This window comes from Anser anser, assembly GCF_964211835.1.
Source record: "Anser anser genome assembly, chromosome: 1".
Classification (NCBI taxonomy): domain Eukaryota; kingdom Metazoa; phylum Chordata; class Aves; order Anseriformes; family Anatidae; genus Anser; species Anser anser.
The window spans coordinates 70,946,011-70,967,028 of NC_139720.1; the positions used below are offsets into that span (position 1 = coordinate 70,946,011).

The following is a 21,018-nucleotide window of genomic DNA, read 5'->3' on the forward strand; positions in this document are numbered from 1 at the left end:
ATGCACTAAATAATATTTATTACATGGCTTCACAATTTATTATGTGCTTCTGAACACCTTCCCTACTAAGCTGTCTCTTCTGGGACTATTTCTACCATTCCATACTTCTCAGTACCTTCAAACAGCTGTTCTTTTCTCTCTGGGCAAGGTACCACAGCAAAAGTTTTTCGTTTGTTTGTTTTTCTTTGTTGTGTTGTTTTGTTTTGTTTTCTCTGAAGATACATCTGTGAAATTCTCATTCTTGCCTTCAACTCATTGAGGTGAGATAGGCAGGCAGCACCACTAATGTCTTAAGAGGTTTCTGAACCTAAGTGCCAACACAGCCTACTTCTCTCATCACTCTTATGCTCACACACTGAGATGGAAACTCAGTGTCATCTCTACTTCTGCGTACTTCTCAGCACTCTGAAGTGGATATGCACAGAAGGAAATGGAAGGGCCATTTTTCCTGTAGCCACAGAGTCTGGACTCTGCTAACATGGTGATCTGAAACACCACAATAGGGTATGCTCAGTGCTACTGAATGTAGCACAGAAGGGTTTTGACATGTTTCCAATCCCCTCATGAAGAAAGAAACCAAACCTCCTATACTATTCAAACTGTGGACTGAAAAATGCCTGTTCCACAATTATAAATCAACCAAATGTAAACTGACATTTTTGGAACCCACAAAAGGCACCTCCCTAAGTCCAGATTTATCCTTCCAGGAAATTTTCAATCACACTGTGAAAGATAGAAATATTAGGATAATAAAATAAAACATATTTTTGTGTGTGTTTGCATGCGTGAAGATACGACAGTAAATTCCTCTCTTCCAATAAAAAATACAATGACAAAACACACTACATATATTCTCCAATGACTTGTGATGCAACATCAGCTCTGACACTGGATATTGCTTTTGTTCGCCTGGCATGTCAGACACTTCTGGCTAGAAATCCTGACCACATGGCCATTTTCAAGTCTCTTTGTTCCACATCTATGGGGTAAAGAAGGCTCTTTCAGATTGCCTGAATGTATTCAGCCATTGTGAAGAACAAAGGGAGGACAGGAAGATAGAAAAATAGTACGAAGATGGACAAAACAGAGAGGTCAAGGCAGCTAAATTCATAATTCTGCAATGTTGCTTACTAAACTGTATTTTGTAGAAACAGAGATCCAAAATACCCTTGCTTAACATACTAGAAATACATAACAAAGCTACTGGTTTTCAGGGAATGTATCTGTACCTATAAAGAACTTATTACTCTTATTGCAATAAAGCCAAAGAGGACCCTCAATGGATGAAGAACCACTAGGTTTTGTTTCTACTTATAAAACAATAGATATTGACCCAAATTACATTGCCACCCAAGATTTTACAATGCACTATCAGAAGTCTTATAAGACAACTTTAATTGTTTAACTGTATTTAGCTGTACACAAAACCTCAAAGCTAGTTCCACTTTTGTGAAGGTACTGCTTATTTTTCCTGCTAAAATAATAACAAAATAATTTAAGGTGCAAAGACTATTTCTAAAACTGTCTATCAATTTGCTTTCTCCTTTTATGCTAATAAGTATAATTGAGACATTATTTACTCAGTGAAATAGCTTTCAACATATAGTCAGTTTTCTTCAGTTGAGGTAGATTTTTCTTCTACATGTTTATTGCATGAATTTTGTTTATTTGGGATAAGTATAGTCTCTCTTAGGGAGGCAATCTGAATCAGAATCAGGTCAAAGAGAAAAGACTAGTATTTTTTTTGCGTACTTCTTTGGTTTAATTACTTTGTCATTTCTTTTCATCTGTGTGTTTTTTCTTTATATTAAACTCAGTCTGTAATAACTGTCATCTGTACCAGCTACAATTCAGTCCAGTAATTATACTTACTGTAATGGAACAAGAGATACATGGGTTGAAAGATCAATGGATAGACTGGCACAGGTTAACTTCTTGCAAAGGCTTGTTGTTGAACTTGTTGTTCTTTCTTCTGCTTTAAGCGCATGGAGGACAATTGTAACATACAATAGAGTCCTGTATACTATACTATATATAATCTTCTCCGTATGCTACAATATAAGCAGTAACAGTCATAAGACTTGATTTAGTGTGCCAGCATAACCAGTTTAGATTCTCAGGAGGAAAAGTAGTATTTGTTTGTTATTATGTCCCAGATGATAATTCCTCTGAAGTTTTAAAGAAATGGTAAAAAAATATTTCTTCGCTTCTGCCTATAAAAATTTGTTCTGTGGAAAACATCGTAATTAACTTGTCTGAACTGACAATAAGATGAAATACCTGTTAACTGGTCTTACACTTGAGGGGAATTTGAAAACTATGGAATGTGATATAACAAATTTTCATTTTATTAAAAATGTGAATACAAGTAGCTGAATCAAGATCCCAGTCCTGCAATCAGATCTATGCAGACAGTCAAGTGCTCTTGGTACGCCACTACAGAAGAGGTGGAGGGATGGCAGCTATTAGGGCCTTCCAAACAAGACCAAAAAATATATATATAATAAATAAAGAATACAATTATATGGTTAAATCTTGTTCAAAAGAGTAAGACCATATAGACAATATTTCAAAATGTTTCATGTCACATATCATTGTTCTATGAAGAAGATATGGTAAGAAAATATATCCTCATTCTGTTTGGGCACTTCTTAAGATTAATAAACATTACTCTGATAGAATAAAGTATCATGTGTCATCTAGGTGCTTAATCCTTCACTGTTACAGAATGTAAACCTTTTGAAATAATTCTGACTAATCAAAAATTTCAAGTTAACAATCAGATTAGCAGAAATGGTGGCATTTTATGTCTCTCTTTTAATTACTGGCAAATAATACCCATAAACACCGTAAAACCTAATAGTTGTTAGAGCAGACTAATGCTACTAGAGCTTTTCAAGATACATAACTGCAACAGTCCCATTCCCAGAACAAATGACTTGCTTTACTGAAATGTAGCTTTAAATTTCATGCTGTAAAACAATCAGCCTCTTCTATAAATTTTACATTTATTGGAGTAGAGTCTTAAACTTCCTACAAAGGATGTACTGAAGGAAACGTATCTGGAAAAGGCATTCTCTTCCTGTTAGTGGCAATGCTTATGCGAAGTTAATAAGAATGTAAATCTTCAGACAAGTTTAGCAAGCAGATTGCACTTCTTCATATTGAAGTTCAGAGGCAGATAAGAACAGAAATCTTGTCATCTTTTTATTTCAAATATTCAAGTGAAATGAGGAGTGAGGTAGCAATATTCGTCACTCTCTCTTTTTAAGGTAAGGAGATCTGACTAATTGTTATCAGATGATTTATACCACTCCATCCCATAAATCTCTGATATACTGTTTCTAAAATTCAGGCTCAAATTCTAGTATTAATTCATATTCATCTTCATCAATTTAAAATGCTATCTTAAGGAGCAAGTTCTCTCTATTAACATATTTCTTCTCTTCATACAGATATGTGTAACCTGCTAACAAGTCTCTCTTTATCATTCTGTTTGTTACACTGATCAATGTGAGCTCTTTTCTATTTACTGTTCATCATTCTCTTGGCTACTCTGTGAACCATCTGAATTATCAACATGATTTTTGATTTCTGACCTGAATACAGTGGCAGTGTCTGACCTAATCTGCTAGAATTGCCTTCATAAATGTTTGCAGCTTGGCTCTGGTGGCTTCTGTCCTCCAGTGAGCCTCGGGCAAGACTGCATGGTACAGTACACTCATCCCTGCTGCAGCCTTAAAAACTTCCTATTTGGTGTATGTCAGAAGGCTCCCCAAATTATTCTGTCTATATTCTAATGATGCCATATTGCATCATAGTCACAGTCTCTGCATCTCAACAGTCTGTGCTTCTCAACTGCAGCATGTTGATTCACCTTGTACGTGGCATTTTTTCCCCTCAAAAATCCACTGTCTATTTTACAAGAAAATCCAGCCCCCACAGTCAATATCAAGTTTTTAATTCTGTGGTCAGAGGTACCTGGATGTCTGCCAATACACAGTTGTTTTGGGGTTGTGAGCTTACTGTGACAACCCTGACATTAAAATGTAGTGTAGCTTGGTCCTCAACTTCTGTCTATTGACATCTGAGTAGACCTGTGGAGTTTTCAAGGCTAGCTGGACATCAATCCACTGGACATCAGCATGGAAAGCACCAGTAGGATCACAGTGACCTGTTCATCATCTCTCTATAATCTGCATGAGGATAGCAGTAAACCTGTCAAATCCAAGCAAATACTGGAAGTCTGAGTGCTTTAGATCTCCTCTATCCTACTGGCAGAATCTCTATGTGCCTTAATGGATGTGGTTCTGCTCAAGAAAGGGGTTTGCACCATGTTCTGTATGTACTGGTGGGTTTGCCTCTGCCTTTCTGTCATGTCCTGATAACTTGATCCTGCCTAATCTCTAGAGACTTTACTCTTCTCTCCTTCTCCTCCCTCCCTCCACCAAGTTTCCCTAAGCCTTCCTCATACTACTGTCATTAGATTGGGAAGCAGGTTAGTTACACTATTCATGCCATAGTTTCATGCTTCCTCCATCAGAATTCCTCTTGTTTTGAAAAAATGTTTGCCCCTTCATGGACTTTTTTATTACTTTAATAAAACTGGAGAAAAAGATTTGCTTCTCATTGCCATTGCCCCCTCAGAAAACACGCCTGACAACACTACACATTAACATACAATATTTGGCTATATTGGCAGTGTGATTCTTTTGGATATGCCTTTTTGCAAGCTCTAACTATGTATAACAGGAGAGATATGTTTCTGTTAGGCATTCAACATACCACAAGGTGGGTAGCATCTTATGTATTTGCTAGATAATAATAATCAACCCAGAGGATGCTTCTTGCTTCTCAGTCATAAAGAACATAAATATTAATTAACTTCACTTCTTATTTGAGGGTAAAGTGGTAAACATGAATACTTTACATGTATTTTTTATTGTGCAATTAGATCCCCAATTTTGTTTACTTTTTATTTATTTATATATGTAATGAATACTGTGTTTTCTCAAAATCAGTTTATTTCCCCTGAGCGTAGATGGTCTCTAGAAATACTCCAAGCCTAGCACGTGCTTCTTTTCAAAGTGAGCAACCACTAATGGCAGGCACATCTACTTCTGCCATTCCTCCAGTGAACTTCAAAAGACCTGGAGCACTCTGCACTCTAGGAGCTTCTGTACTCCAAAGATCCTAGTTTTCATGTGCCTGTCAAATTTAAACAGTAAGGGAGCTCCTCCCCCTCCACACACACACACACACACACCCCTCAGCTCTAACATCACAGGTTAGGGGTGAGACTGCAGCAGACTTCATACTTACCAATGGGAATGCCCACTGCTTAAATTATACAGACAAAGGAAATTTCTTAAAATTTACTGAATATTTTAATTTTCAGTTGAGTTAGAATATAGCATATAGTGAAAGGGACTGCTGTGTACTCAGCAATTCAGATTACAATTCTTGTTATAAAGACATCTCACTGGAGTTTTTAAGAAAGCCCACCATGCATCTGTAAATTCAGTCAAGACATATTTTAACAACCTTCCCTATATAACACCTGCAGCCCCAGGGATTAACAGATTTATCTCACTCAGCAGTTGCTAAATTCTTAAATGAATTACATTAAGTAATTCCTCAAATAAATTAACTTCATCTGAACTGAAGAAACTGCCACCAAGGCAAATTCAGATGTTCCATGAAAGTCCCTTCTATGAAAACTTTTTTAGTTACTGTCAATTTCTTGAAAAGTGGAACAGATTAATACTTTGGTTTTAGGCCAGTCTCATACTATGTTGACTATGTAAAATCTCTCTTTGCGTTGTAGGTCACCACCCAATATGGAAGTGTCAAGGATTCTATTTACGCAGCCATTGTAGGTCTGCAACTAGGGAGTTCAAGTCCACCAATTTCCATCCTGAAGATATTTGTTTAACTTTAAAGAAACATCCTGTGTGCTTATAGTTGAAATTAATGTTATTTTATTTTATTTCTTATTTGAAACAATGTGTGATTGAAGTGGCTATATTAAATATATTTCACTAATATATAATTAAATTTACAGTCAATGTGCATGTTGTTTTTTGTAATGCATGCAGTTATGCTCAGTTTTATACGCTGATGTTGCACAATAAAGTACTTCTAAGTCTAAGAATCTCTACCAATGTGGGACATATCTTTGTTTCAGTCCTCTTTCTGGATAACAATATAAACGTTTCCAAAGAAAAACACATTTTGTAAGAGACAATATTATTCAGTGGCCATTAAGCAATACAATAATTATTATAATAAAGAGTGTCTTACACCAAGTGATTTTGTGGTTCCTAAATGTCTCTATATTGCTTTAGTAGTTAGGGCCAAATTCTGGTTCCACTCAAATCAATGGGGAATTCTACAGACTTCAAGGAGAAAAAGATAGATCCTTCATCAGCTGCGAATGCTATTTCTTTGTGCATGGTAACTCTTGAAGTATCATCCCTTTCAGATGTACACTTTAGCAAACTTGCAGCTTTCCTAACCTTTTTAAAGCAGGAAAGACTACTTCAGAGGACTTGAAGATGTCTGGTAAGCATCTTTGTTGTATTTTTATTGCTAACGTAAATTTCAGCCTCTCTGTGGCTCATATTTCAGTCTTGACGCATTTTATTGTGAACAGCAGAAACAGATAACTGTTGGTTCCTACACACTGCACTTTGTTGCTTACAATTCTAACATTCACTTATTCATCAAAAGGGTTAAACTTCTATAGTCTACCTGATGTACAATAGAGGAGACTTTATGTCTGGAGAGATGGCCCATATTCAGCTATCTCAATAGCAGCTCCTCTCTGCTGCCCTCCCTAAGGAATGGTGATGAAACGCACTTCTTCTGCTCCTCAGTGTTGAGTTACATAACAGAAGCCTGATAAAGCTTTCTACGTTCTGCGATTTTCATACATTAATGAGAGGGTGATGATAAGGTATTACAACATAAGTGTGCAAGACTGGGCACTGTTTGTTACGACAGAAGGACTGACTAGATTCATTAGAAACGATTTAACCTCTCCCTACTCGAAGAGCAAACACTTAATTAGAACAATGTGCCCAAATACCAGTCACCACCTTATAGATTTACAGTGCTTGATGCTTGTGCAGGTACAGCAGTAATTAAAGAGCCAAGCTTGCAAGATCAGTGATGTAACAAAGTGATACCACTTTGTTGGTATCACCACCAAAAAAAAGGAAGTATGTGGTACAAAATAACCATAATTACTTAGAAATCCTTTCTTTTCTTTCTTTTTTATCATCTGGAAGTAAAAAGTAACATTCAGCTGTCCATATGCTTGCCTTTGAGTTCAAAAAAAAAAAAAGAGAGAAAAAGGAACTGAAATGTATTTCAGCTGGAGTAAGATATGTGGATGAGATACAGAAATTTGGTTTTCCTTTTTTGTCACAGTATTCAACACAGAGTTGGTAGCATCAGACCAACTGTACTACTGTCCTCAGAGCTGATTTTTCATAAAGCAGTATTTACCAACAAGTGCTACTTTGGAGGTACCTTAGACTAAGATGGTAAATTTTGCTCCATTTTCTCACTGTGATTACCATTGCTAAACATTTCACACATGAATGTTAATCAACATATTTTTGCTGTTGTCAGAGAGCAGATTAACCCTTTTATGCATATGAAACGTGCTTTAAAATCAGCTGAGACATCAGGCATGCTATGCACAGTGCTAGTACTTATCACAGTAGAATTTTATGAGGTACCCCAAAGGCTTTTTCGTCTCTGGTAGAAGTGCCATCGGGCCACAAGGTCACGTTAGAAAAATTTACATCAGACCCTTCTGCAGGTGCATTGGTGGTGTTCATTGTGCACAAGCAAAAAGAAATAGCAATTTGCTTGAGAATAATAATAATAATAAAAAATCTCACGAGGATGAGGGACTAGACTTACTGCTGAGCCAAGCTTTTGTGTGAAAGAGGAAGCAGGCAGAAATGAAGGGGAGGAGCATCAAATCCAGACGTTACCTCAGGCATTAATTCCCTAAGGACTATCTAGAGATATATTAGCATGTTTATAGAGTCAGATTAAAAGTGGATTTCACACATAGATATCTAGCACACCAAGGGTTATGAAAATCCTCCTTGACTGGTGAAAGCACAACAGCATAGTCGTTGGCTGCCCAGCAAACCTAAGGAAACTTGGCTCTGATTCATGCCAACAGACAATAAAGAAACCACACAATGAACAACTATTTTCTTACAGAACTTAAATCTTTTCCCCTTTGAGGAAATCTTCTCAGGTGAAGGAAGAAGAGATCTAAAGGGTAAGCTTGTACACAAATCTACCCTATCCTTTAGTTATACCTCAGTAAACTATTATTCAGACTATGAAACCATCCATTCATTTTCTATGTCTTCTCATAGCAGCCATCAGATCTAGTTAGCCACATTTTTAAGCATCTGAGAAATTTTTTTTTCTATTTCTGGTGCCCTAACTTAATATGGTGGGAATGCTGGCATGACATTTAGCATGATGAAAAGAGCCAGGATTTCATGTGCCTTGACCAACTGCAGGCTCGGTCTGCTTGCTCTGTGAGCTGCCCAGACCAGAAGCAGTCAGTGACCAGAATGTGGTCAATGTTGAGCTGGAGCTAACTTTGCTGTGCCAAAGCTAATATCACTTGTCTCCCAGCTGAGCTCATGGAAGCTACATGGTGGCTCACAGAAGTGCCCAAGCAGTCTCCTGCCAGGCTGGAAAATACCACATAGATAAACCCAGTGCAGCTTTCAAAGAAGGCAAAAAAGTTGTGTGCTTATAGACAGAACAGGGCCTTTACATCTTGCCTGTAACTCCACAGAATTTAGCAAGTGTGATGCAAACAGAGTCATTCTAGCTATCTGAACAGTGCCTCGTCTTGATCCAGAAGTAATGCATTTCCTATTATTGATTGCATGTAAAACACGCTAACATGCAGATCTGGACACTCCCAGTGAACCAGTGAATCAAGAACCTCTTTGTAGTCTGGACTGCAGTTATGCAGGCTATCTACACTCATAACTTCTGATCTGAAAATAATGTGGGGCTCTGTTAAGATATGCTACCAGAAAGAAATTCTCACCAAAAAAAAAAAAAAAAAAAAAGGTCAGGAAAGATAGAGGTCTTAGGATTTATTCTTGTTCTCATAATACAAGCCAAATAACTTTTTTTTTTTTTTTTTTTTACCTTAGTTGAAGTCAAATACCCTTATTTTTCAATTCTAGATGCTAATCAACAAAACTGGCTATTTCAATTATGTTTCCTGAAGGAACTCCATTGGATATTTTCCATTCAGTAAAATGAAAAGGTAATGTTTCTCTTTTATGCTTTTATGTCATCCCAGATCAAGGAAACTCGTAACTGTGAGTCTCACTTGGGCCAGTACAACAATGTCTCGTACTGCAGGGACAGTATTCATGTCAGTATTCATAGACATCTAAAAAAGTGCATGTTACTATCAAATTACTGAGCATTAGCAAAACAAACGCACAAAAAAAAAAATCATGGAGTTGTATTTACAGACAGTTGTATCACAAAGCTTAAATCAGCTGAAGTTTAGAGGACTACCAGTGAAGTCAATGGAACAACTTGTATATGGTTAGATGCACCGAAACACTGTGTTGTAGCTATAAAATACCCGACTACAATTTAACAAAAAATAATATACATATATATTGTTAAGAAAACATCTTAGCAGGCTTCACGTCCTGTTTTTGTGTTGAATAAGCACGTTTATTAATCCCATTCTGTACCATCTTAAAGTATACTGAACCTTCTGTAAAGAAAATGTAATATACCTGTGCATGAATGCCTGCATAGCTCTGGCATACTAAAAATAGGTCATAAGAGGTGAACCCCTTCCCATAGGTCACTTTAACTACCCTGGGACCAACTAAACATAAGGCTTATTATAGAGAAATTGGCAGGGGGTTGCACACCAAAACGTTCACAAAATCAATTTAAAATAATCCTGTAAGAGGCTTCAGGGGGGATATATAATCTATCCTGTAGCCCAAGACAAGACTGATCAAATTATCCCTGATTGAGCTGTCTCCATTCTCTTCTTGTAGCCTGTAAACATCACAAGCAAACTGCTTTTAATATTGGTAAGATTTTTTTTAGTATCTAGTTTAAACTCTCCTCCTTACCATTTGGCCTGTTACTTTTAGTCCTGTCTATCACAGACACAAGAGAACAAACTATTCCCTTTGTCTTTACAGCAGCTTTTTAATATACACATCTAGATGAGCTGCCTAAGTTTTTCTCTGTAAACTGTTTGGCAACAATTAGTTCAATTTTTCTTTACATTTTTTCTAAACCTCCAATTGTTGTTGCTGTTTTGTTGACTTTCTCTGCCTGTGCAGAGCCAGAGAGCAGATTTAATACACTGGTTTACACAACCTAGTAGGACCTTTGCCTTTTGACTCTACAGCCCCTTTATGATCCTTTCAAATATTGACTTTACTTAATTCTGCAGAAAACACTCTGAAGAACTTTCTCATGTATTCTAAAAGGTGTAACAATAGATATACCAATTTAATTTCAGTAACATACTTTCCTCCAAACACATTAATTCATCTTCTTAGAGGATAATATAGGAGATAGAAACCTCAAAAAATTCTGATATTATTGCAGAAGGCGCAGCTTGGGCAAGGTTCTGTTGCAGGCCACAGCTTCTGTACATACAATGAAATGTTTATATATACATATTCATTATCATAAAGTTTGATAAATTAAAGCCCTGCAGGGTTAGATAAGTGAGCTTTATATCTTTTGGAAGAGGGAATTTCCCAGCATCCCAATGAAACACACAACTGTTGCTTCTAGCTATGTAAGGACCCAAAATAAAACTAATTAAAGACTGAAAACAATGTAAGAAAAAATTCTCTAAAATAACCAGAAATAGACTAGCCTGAAAGACCTGTGTTATCTTATTCTGCTCCTCAGTTTTACTTGTATTACAACAGCTAGGGTATATTTGCTCAGAACAAAAGAAAAAAGATAAATATTTAAAAGCCCTTTAAAAATAATTTTCATAATTTGTGCAAATATTTGTACGTTTTAATAATTATTCAGCTGGCATCAGCTACAAACTAACTATTGCTTATTCTCCATGATCCAGTCTTAGACTTAACCCTGTACTTGACCATAGCATATCTACAAATACTGTGCATATACATTCATATATACCCTTAATTTATAGGAAACTGGTATGCCATGGGTGAAATTTTCCGAAGTGCTGAAACACGAAACTTTCAGTATTTTGAAAGCATAATCCAAGAAGTTTCTACATGTGCAAACTCAAGTAGCATGTCTGTGGGGACTGATTCTTCTGGAAATGGTAAAATTATATGTAGATGAATTTTAAGGTCTCTTGCCAGACTAGGTATAAAATGTTTTCCATTTCTCTGATAAGCCATCTTCACAGTGGCCACTTTTAAGTCTACAGTTCAGTATCGCCTATGCCACTTTTGCATGAACACTTCTTCATTCAGATACAAAAATAACTAATAGTAACATTCCAACTTAGTACTGATCTGCTCTTTTCCTCTGTTTTTTCTTTTGCTTCTCTTTCCCTGTACGGTAATTTTAGCAATACATACAGAAGAACTAAGTATTTCCAGCTGCACTGTATTAGCATGAGTTATTAAATTATGCTAAAGAAAAGGTTCTTTAAACATCTAAGGATTTATTTTAGAGCAATGCATCTCCAGGTTTTGGAAGTAGAGGCTGTATCAAAGTATCTATGCAATATGACTAATTTCACTTTGCATCTAGATAATGTCTAGAGATTTCAATATGTAACTGAGCATATTTCACAATCCTGTAGGATATGTTCATGGACATATGTTCATAATTCATCTTAGTCAACTAGCTAATCTCATTTATTTATTTATTTATTGGCTTACACATGAGTGGGAAAGGATGTGAGAGGAAAGCAGAAGAAATGAGACTAAAATCAGAATTTAGCATAAGGAAAATGTACTGAATTGCTTGTAACTTTTAGTGACAAATAAAATAAAACAGGAGTTTAACAAGTATTCTCTAAACCCTGACATCTCCATTTCCTGTGTCTGAGGAACAGTACTGAAGTTATTAGAGACTTTGCTCACTACATTTTTTCAGAGATTGGAGAAACTGTCAGCATGGTTCTTTTGTTTTGAGATTACTTGAAATAATAAAATTCAGAGAAAGCTGAAAACTAGAAGAAAAAAATAAAAATTATGAGGACAATTTATCAGAACATTGACAAATACCAATGATATAAATCATCTGTTGTGTCTAAAAAAGTGTTTTAGTACTGTGCTCTTCAATGAGTTCCATAATGGTTTGCACCTCCTCCAGTACAAGCAAAAGTTGATTACAATAGATTAAGTTTAAAAAAAGGTGCACAAATGTCTCCAGAAACCTTTCAGATTGAACAGAAATGCAGAACAAAAATGTACTACCTTAGTTTTGTTGTCCTGAAATATATTGCTGATATATTTCATATATGAGCTGTAGCTTCATTCATTCATTGAAAAAAGACATGACATCAGAAGATGATTTGGAAAGTGAGAAGAGTGATATTCAAGAAAATTTTCTTGGACAGTAACCTGTCACACACATTATGTTGCCAAGCAGAGCCTCATGGAGAGATACATGAATATAGAGAGAGTAAAGAAGGAAATATCTAATCTGCACTACACATCAATCAGTCTTGCCTCTCCCTTCCTTTCTTCCCTTTCTCTCTCCTTTTCTTCCTTACTTCTTCTAGTTTTTAATAGGACTACTAAACATTCTAAATACGAATAGAGGTGAGAACTCAAATAAATTTTGATAACAAATTCCTTTGCTCAGTAATAATTAAGTTTACATGGAAACTTCAAGATCCAGGAGCGGGTCCATACTTTGCCTGATCCAGATCAAGCTTTTGAGCCTAGATCATCTCTGTCTCACACAGGAGCCACATGGCCCTAAGTTTCCCTTCCTTTCAATCTCTTTTTCTTCTACTCTTTCAATTTCTGATATTTTTTTCCTGACACAGTTTTCCTCACAGCTGATGTTGTTTCATGGACAGATTAATTTCACCAGATCAGTATTTTCCTTAAACAACAAAATAAGTACTGTTAGATAATTCTTCAATAGCTTGGATAAAAGACATTTCCTGTGTGACACCTTGGAGAGAAGCTCTGTGTTCATTGCATAGACTTAGTTGGAGTATGAGAGCAGAGTTTGGCCCTTGCAACTAAGAGAAAAGGAAGTCTGCAGCAAAATACACACTTCTCAGGAATAATTTGGCTACAGCTCAGAGTTAGCAGTGTCTTCATTAGCCAGAAGGTCAAGCCCCAGAATACATTCTTCATCCTTAAGCTTGAACGCTGCCCCCAGGAAACATCCCTCCTTTTGTTCTGCCTACAAATGCTATGAGGTAGCAACAAATGGTGAACACACAGGTGAAGAGAGGTGAAGAGATGTTTTTTTATTGACGGATTAGTTGGCATGGGGGAGTGGCAGTGTCTAAGAAGGAAGAGAAGTAGGAGATCTGGGAAGGACACCAAATCCTTGGGAGTGTATTCATCCAGTTCTGGGTATGACTTACCTAATAGTACAGGAAATGTATTATCTAGAAATCCCATTTATTACACATACCCGAGTGAAGTTGCAACAGTTATGATATTTCCCATACCACTATCTTGTAGTCATTCAGAATAGCAATGACTTAACCATGTCTTAAGAAATAGCCACCACAGTGTTTAAAAACTGGCAAGAGATTTTTGAAACCTTCTTTTACAGTGGTAAATTTAAAGGGGAACTGTATTATTTCAAAACATGTTAACCCTTCAATCTGTGTTGCAGTACAGCCACTTGAGCACTGAAAAAGCTGGAGAATAAAAAGTGTTTTCAGACCTTTATTTTAAAGGGTGCTCTAATGCCTGAACACAGTACTAGCTGTGTTTTCCCAGTTACCAAGCCCTAGGAAAAGCTCATACACATTGTTACTTAATTCAGTATCTCTGTTACTAAATTTGTTAAATGCAAGAAAAAAGGACTCTAAGTTTTAATTCCCACAGTTGGTTTCTTCCTGGATACAACACAGGAATATGCTTAATGAAGCTTAGTGTGAAGCATGGATTGCTTCATAGAAATGCCATTTTATTCATTCAAGGAAATGGACATCTCCATTTGCTCTGACTGAGATAAAGTAAAATAGTGACAGAAAACCCATAGTGCTAACCTATTTGCATATGGTGAGATATAGAAAATGTAAAATAAGCAAAGGATAGCAATAAATAAGAAAGGATAACTGGAATAAATCATGACAGTTCTAAACCCTGCATAATAAAAACATTTATTAAACCTTTTTTCCCTCCTTCCAGTATTTCGAGTTTACCATCTGATCAGTGAAGTCTGAACAGTTATTGTTATTTTATCAACACATTCTCATGGAAGAAAAATAAAAAGATAGGGACCATGAAACAAAAACAATTTTTCTACTTTGTTTACTTCTACCATACAGTACAATTAGCATACTTTGTTTTGATTTGATGAATTAAAAGTAACATATTTAATGTATAAGGAAATAACTCATTTGATTGAGTTCCCTTGAAATATGATAGATGGCAATTAGATGTATTCTAGCCTACAGGATGATATGTTTTATTCATTTTCTACCAAACATACTCAAGAGTTGAAAAGATGTGAAAGAAAACATTTTGCAAAGCTATCACAATCCTAGGTGAAGCTGATCTTTCCTAACAACCTAACAATGTTATCCAAATTGCCTACGGTAAAGAATGAATATAAAGGGAGAATGCACATTATGTTTCACTAAAGAGAATAAATGTTAATTTAATTAAATAAGAAGGCTTCATAGTGCTTTCAAAGTAACCACAAAAGTAAACATATTTAATCCCTGGGAAAGTGTCTATTATAGCTGAAGGTACATCTCAGCTACAGAAACTGCAATGACTGGAACCTTCACATGGAAGTAATACTGACTCAATTCCCTTTTAGTACAATGAGACTTGTTTTGGACCCAGCTTCTGGAGTTTAAAATGACTGCACTCATGTCTCTGCCATGACTACTGAGCACTTTGTAATGCTATACAGTAACAAAGTCTCTTCTCAGGTACAGGAAGGAATAACCATGTTTTTTAAAGTTATTTTGAATTAGCTTTTCTGTGTCTGAGAGCCAAATATGACGGTTTATCTGTAACAGAGTGATAATCATTTTCTAGTTTATCTCACAGAGCCACAATTATACCCACCAGTCTAGAAAGCTTGCAAATGTCTTTCAAATTATATTTTGTTTCAACAGAAAATGTTAGCAACAAATATCTGGGTGAAATGCATTCCAAAGCGATCAGCTGGCGCAATCCAGTTAAGTTCCATTCAGTATTCAAATCCCAGATGAACAAAAATGACACCTTTATTTAATATACCCTCTGTGTAGGAATTTAAACAAGAATTGCTGTTAAGGCAAACCACTGAAGGAAACAAACTTGACTTGGACAATAAGCCACAAATTTTGCTTAGGTGTTCCCTTTCCCTTATTTTTGTAGAACACTTTTAACATGGCTAGCAAGGATGAGATTTCATTATCTAAATGAATTCCAATGAAAAAAACAGAAAGGCATCTATAGACCTTCAGCACTTTCCCCACACACACATGCATACCCCCATGTGCATATTCCTCCTAAGTCTTTAGTAATAAAAGTAAACATTTGTCAAAATGGATGTAAACTTGGTCTGATAAAACACCATGATTAACTTCTTCATTACATTGAATAGCTTACAATGGACATCTTATGCAGCACATTAAAGTGTAGTGGACAGCCCCACTAGCACCCTATAGAAATATGCTCCTAGTTATCCAAAACTGTATGGGGTATTGAATATACTTCATTTCTAGTTCCTTTACTTTCTAGTATGTTTTGGACTCACACATTCTCATACTAGAGTCAAACACTTAGGTACATTTTCACCACTACACATGAACAGCAGTGAAAGTCTGTGCTTAAAAACTAATAATAATAATAATAATTCTTTGGTTTATCTTCTAGGTTTTTAAAACGAGCAACAGCTTTTTCACAGAAGATACCTGCCAGTAGTTTTGTTTCCATGCCTTTCAGTACTGCTTCATGCTCACCAAAAAGGCTTAAGCTCAGCAGTGGTAGACATTTTCTAGGAACCAAGAAAGCTGAGCAGGCCACTTTCCTGTTATCCTAAATCTTATGTTTGATCATCCTTTGACCTAAGTGAAACACTACAGCTCCACCCTTCTCCTGGGCCAAGGAAATAAATCCTTTTCTTTGTCAAGTTTGTTAATGTGTCCATGTAAATCAGAGTGGATGCCTTTACTTTGAGGGAAATATCCATTGTCCCTTTTCCTTTGAATTCTCATATTTTTTGCTCTCTTACAGAAGTAAATATTTATTAGTGGAAGTGAGAACTGGGTACTGTTTCCCGAGGGAATCCTTAAGAATTGTGAACTGGTTTGAGGTCATTCTGGATTTAAAACAAAACAAAACAAACAAACAAAAAACAAGCACACTGATAATGGAAAGAAAAAAAAGAGAATGAAATAACAAAACTAAATGAGAAATGGAGAAAAAGGAGCAGAGAGTGAAAGAAAGGGATAATAAGATGGCATAAGGAATGAAAGGTGAGAAAAAGTGAGGAAAAGGGTCCAAAGGAAAGGGGGAAGGGGAAACAGGAATGGGACAAAGGAAGAAAAATGGGAGAGGGAAAGAAGGGGAAAGGAGGGAAAAGAAGGAAAAGGGAGTAAGGAAGAAAGATTGGGGAAGTAAATGCATAGCTTCAGTTCAGCAGACAGGTGACGTAAATCTACACAGTTTCAGGTCTCACTTGTTCTAATATTTATGTCTATTTGTAGATCCTGGCTGCTCTTTTCTCTAGCTCACCACTTGCTTATCCTTTTAAAATCAGTGCACGTTCTAAGGCACTGCATGGTTGGAGAGTAAAAAGGAAACACAAAGCCCTTATCAGTCACCAAAGAAAGGGGATTCTTCCTGCTGTGAAAATCAGACTCATTTTGATAGCAGAGCTTCTGCCTAGAATGCAAATAGTATACAGGCACTTTCTTCATTTTTTCTCAGTCATTTAAGTATCACTTATGGATTTACAGATGAAGGCTGGTCATGGGGAGGAGTCCTCATTTGCCCTCACATGGTGTTGTAGAAGAAATCATTTCTTTTGTCATACTTTTCTGCAAACAGTGTTGGCTTAGAATATAGCCTGCCAGGAAATTTAAAATGAGTTCTGATTAGCCCAGTAGTACTAAGTACAAGGAAAAAAATATTAGTGTATATTTATTATATATTTACATTGTTAAACTCACTTAAATTCTACCTTAAATCTGTTTTTAGCTCAGGTGTTGCCTGACCCTCATTCTGACTTTCAGCATAGACATGAATTCCTTCCTCAGTGCTAGTAGTTCTATCTACTGCAATTTAAATATATGACATTATAAATAAACTAGGTTTTAAAATTTTTTTCATATACACATGCAAATGCACACCATTTATAATGTTAGCAAATGCCTAACATTAAAGTAAATATGCATTGATTAATTCTTGAGTGTGGCAACAAAAGCAATTAGTTAAAAGCAATTTTAACAGCAATTAGTTGATGCAAAGATTAAAACTTGAGAAGACAAAAGCAAAATTCAGAGGTGTGGCAAAAAGGAATAAATAAAATAATTCTCCCAGACATTCATGTGGGCAGGCCATGGCCAGAAGCACCTTATTTCCACCTCCTCCAAAATTAAAATTAAAATTAATAATAATAAAAGAAAACAAAACAAAATGAAACAAAGTCTCCTGAAAGCAAGTAATATCTTAACAGAAATCAAAACTCAGCATGTATATATTGACCTGGCCATGAAAACTTAAGCAATAGCATGGAACAAGACTTTCACGTACTGCTTGTTTTTCTATTTAATAAAGTTTGATAGGTTTCATATAAATTGTGTGAATGTTAAAAGAAAGGATCATATCAGGAGGCTTCTTCACAAATTAACCACCAAAAGAAATGGGAGGATGGGAAAGAGGTAGAGGAATAAGAACTGTACAATTTAGAGCTAGGATTTGTTGTCTCCTGCTTCTACTAAGTTTCTTTTGTTCAAAGTGTAAAGAAGTGTCATCATAGCAAAAATACATTAAGCTAAATGCTGGCATGGATTTCTATGTTGAAATAGTCATGGCAGTCTTCAGTGAAATCCTATGACAACCCATTATATTGAGAAGACATAAAACCATAGTGCAGACCTAGCATAATTATGACAATTGTGTTTCTTCAGCCAAGTGTTAATTCTGAGGCCTTTCATAAGGCTTTTTTTTTTTTTTTTTCTCTCTCTGAAGAGTGAGTAATGTCCCAGACCATTCAAATCCTTTGTTTCCATCACCTCTTTAGATCAAGATTTCTGTTAGGACACAGTTTATATTTAGCAATAATGATGTATATAGTCACAGGTATCCACAAATGAACTTGGCCAAAGTTTTCCCCTACAATCATGCTTGTCTGGGCAAAGAACCTGAATGTAATATAGTTACACAAAATTCTTGTGCTACATGTTAGTTGAAAGTCCATTTTTTTCAGCATAGAAAAGATGGCATGCATAGATAAGTATTTTCAAACATACCTTCACTAGTCAACTTTCAAACAACACTTCACTAAGTGTTAGTTGGAAATGGTTTCCCTCCCCTTCCCATCTGGTATCACAGCTTTTTACAATCTAAAGCTCAGCTGACTGACGAGTACTGCTGGAAAATTCCCCTCCTGTTAAAGGTGCAAATTTCACCAAATTGCCAAATAAAATGACAAAACAAACCAGACAAACAAACAAAAAGCAGCTTCAGACCTCACCCTGCTCATCTGGATTGAGGATATTAGCAAATACTTCATAAGGATACAGAGCACCAGTAGCCTGCTATTACATTGACAATAGCTGGAATTGCAGACCCTAATTTAGAGTAATAATGTAATACCATAAAGATAAATGCTTACAAAGAGATTTGGTTACAGCACTTTAGCTTTCACAACATCTGACCCCACCCACACAGAGACAGTTTCATCTTACAAAAATAGGGATAAGCCCTATTACCTGTATAATTGTGTCTATAGAGATCTGCACAGCTTACATTTCCAGACAGCCCTGTCCCCTCCAAGCCTTAACCATAACTTCACCAACTTGCCTGCCAGCTCTCTTCTTAGACAGTCAACCTTCTTCTCAGCCCAGCTCATTTCCCTGGTATCATTCCTTCTTTGTGTCTCAAAGTCCCTTTTGCCATTTTGCTTTGCTTCCTTCCCCTGTGGCTTCCATCCCTCCAATACTAACTCATTCCACTTATTCTGACCAGTCCTCAAGTCTGGAGACCATGTTTAATGTGGCAGAATGAACCCTTGTGATGTCACCATCACTTTCTTAAAAAGGGTCCCTTTAGCACTTGAAAAACGCCCTAATATTAAAGAAAAAGAAACAAATATCTTCCTTGAAATGTTAATAGCTCATTTAGTGATGGTGACAGATGTTAGAGTGACTCTACTGGAGACAAGAGTTTACAGTGATGTACATAAGTGTTCTGGTTAGGCAATGACAGTCCTATGCCACTCCCAAACCTTCCCTCATGAATACAACATGGAGCTGAAACCATCGCCTGGAGAGACCACCTTGAAGAACAGTGTAATCCCCCTGTCAAATTAATGCTTAGGTTCCTAGCTGACGCTGCCAAGAAAGGTGCCAGTCTTGATGGTCTTCGTAATGTAGATACCTGCCACCCACTGAGATCCAGACTGAGAGACCATCAATTCATAAATTTATTTTATTTATTTTATGACATCACATCAATTAAACTTCTATTCCAAAACCTCGGGTTGTAGCTGAAAATACCTCCAGGCAATACCTTCACATTTAAATTTAAAAAAAATCTCACTTCATCTGGCTTCTTCTCTTCCTTCTCCCACCCCCACTCCACCCCCCATTATAGCTTGGAAATGACATACAACAGATGAAGGAGTATGGAAAAAAACTTAAAATCACCGTTTTAGACATTATCCCAGCAGGCGTGTGTGTTTTACTTGGAGTTTATGAGAAGCGTTGCTAACTCAGCTTTGCCCATCTTGCCACAAGTTTTCACTAGCCAACTTCTGTGCAGCATCCCATTGCCACTAGAGGCAGTTAACACGGCTGTCAGAACACACTACGGTAGACTCAAAGGAGCTAAATCTTTCTACTATTTCCTCCCAATAATGCTCTTAAGTTGTCATTAATATTTCTATTTTTCTATCTGTTTAGGGATTGCCCCCTTCCTGTTCAAATGTAATTTACTTGGCCTAAATAACAGCCTGTCATTGCTGAAATTAATTACTCATTTCCTGTCATTAGATTAGATATTATTAATAAGTAAATACTGAAGGGCAGACATACAGCCAAATTCTGCTCTCCAATGAAACTCATCCCTGACAAAAAAAATAAAATTAAAATTAAAAAAAAAATGTTGGTCAGTGATCATATGTACTCATCTGTTGTGGAGATGTTCAAGTATAGTGGGATTGCTTTTCCTAACCTCTTTTCTTAACCCCATTCATCCCAGACTGGCATCCCAGTCTTACCCATCCCTCACTTATAGGAAATAATGCAGCTAGGTTTTGAAATAAATTAGAAAGGAATTCAGCCACACAGTAAAAGCAAGAGAAAGTAATGACATTTCCATGAAGCACAATATTCATCCTATACAAATGAGGCCAGAAAGGAGAAAACACTAACAAAGAGATACACCAAGCAGCCTACATAGTCTTCAAAGCTGTTTTCTCTGCAAAGGTATGCTATTCCACATTCCCGGCTATCACTTGTCTTTCTGAGGTTCTGACTTGTAGGTGTCCCCCATGTTGCTGTCTCCCCACTTTTCTCCCCCAAGATAAGACCACTTGGTTAATCAAAATGAGAGTGTGAGAAAAACTCAAAGAGAAATAAAAATCAAATGTCGATTGACA

General features: G+C 36.4%; 1 protein-coding gene and 1 long non-coding RNA gene across 2 annotated transcripts in view; both read right to left on the bottom strand.

The window, feature by feature from the left end:
- The window catches only part of CCDC91 (coiled-coil domain containing 91), a 336,822-nt gene that overhangs the window by 299,594 nt on the left and 16,210 nt on the right, over positions 1-21,018 (bottom strand). The window lies entirely within an intron of this gene.
- Positions 4,222-19,987, bottom strand: LOC310892432. The gene is made up of 2 exons (XR_014578114.1): positions 18,668-19,987; positions 4,222-17,262 (listed from the first exon to the last, which is right to left on the bottom strand). It is a non-coding gene; the product is annotated as an uncharacterized lncRNA (long non-coding RNA).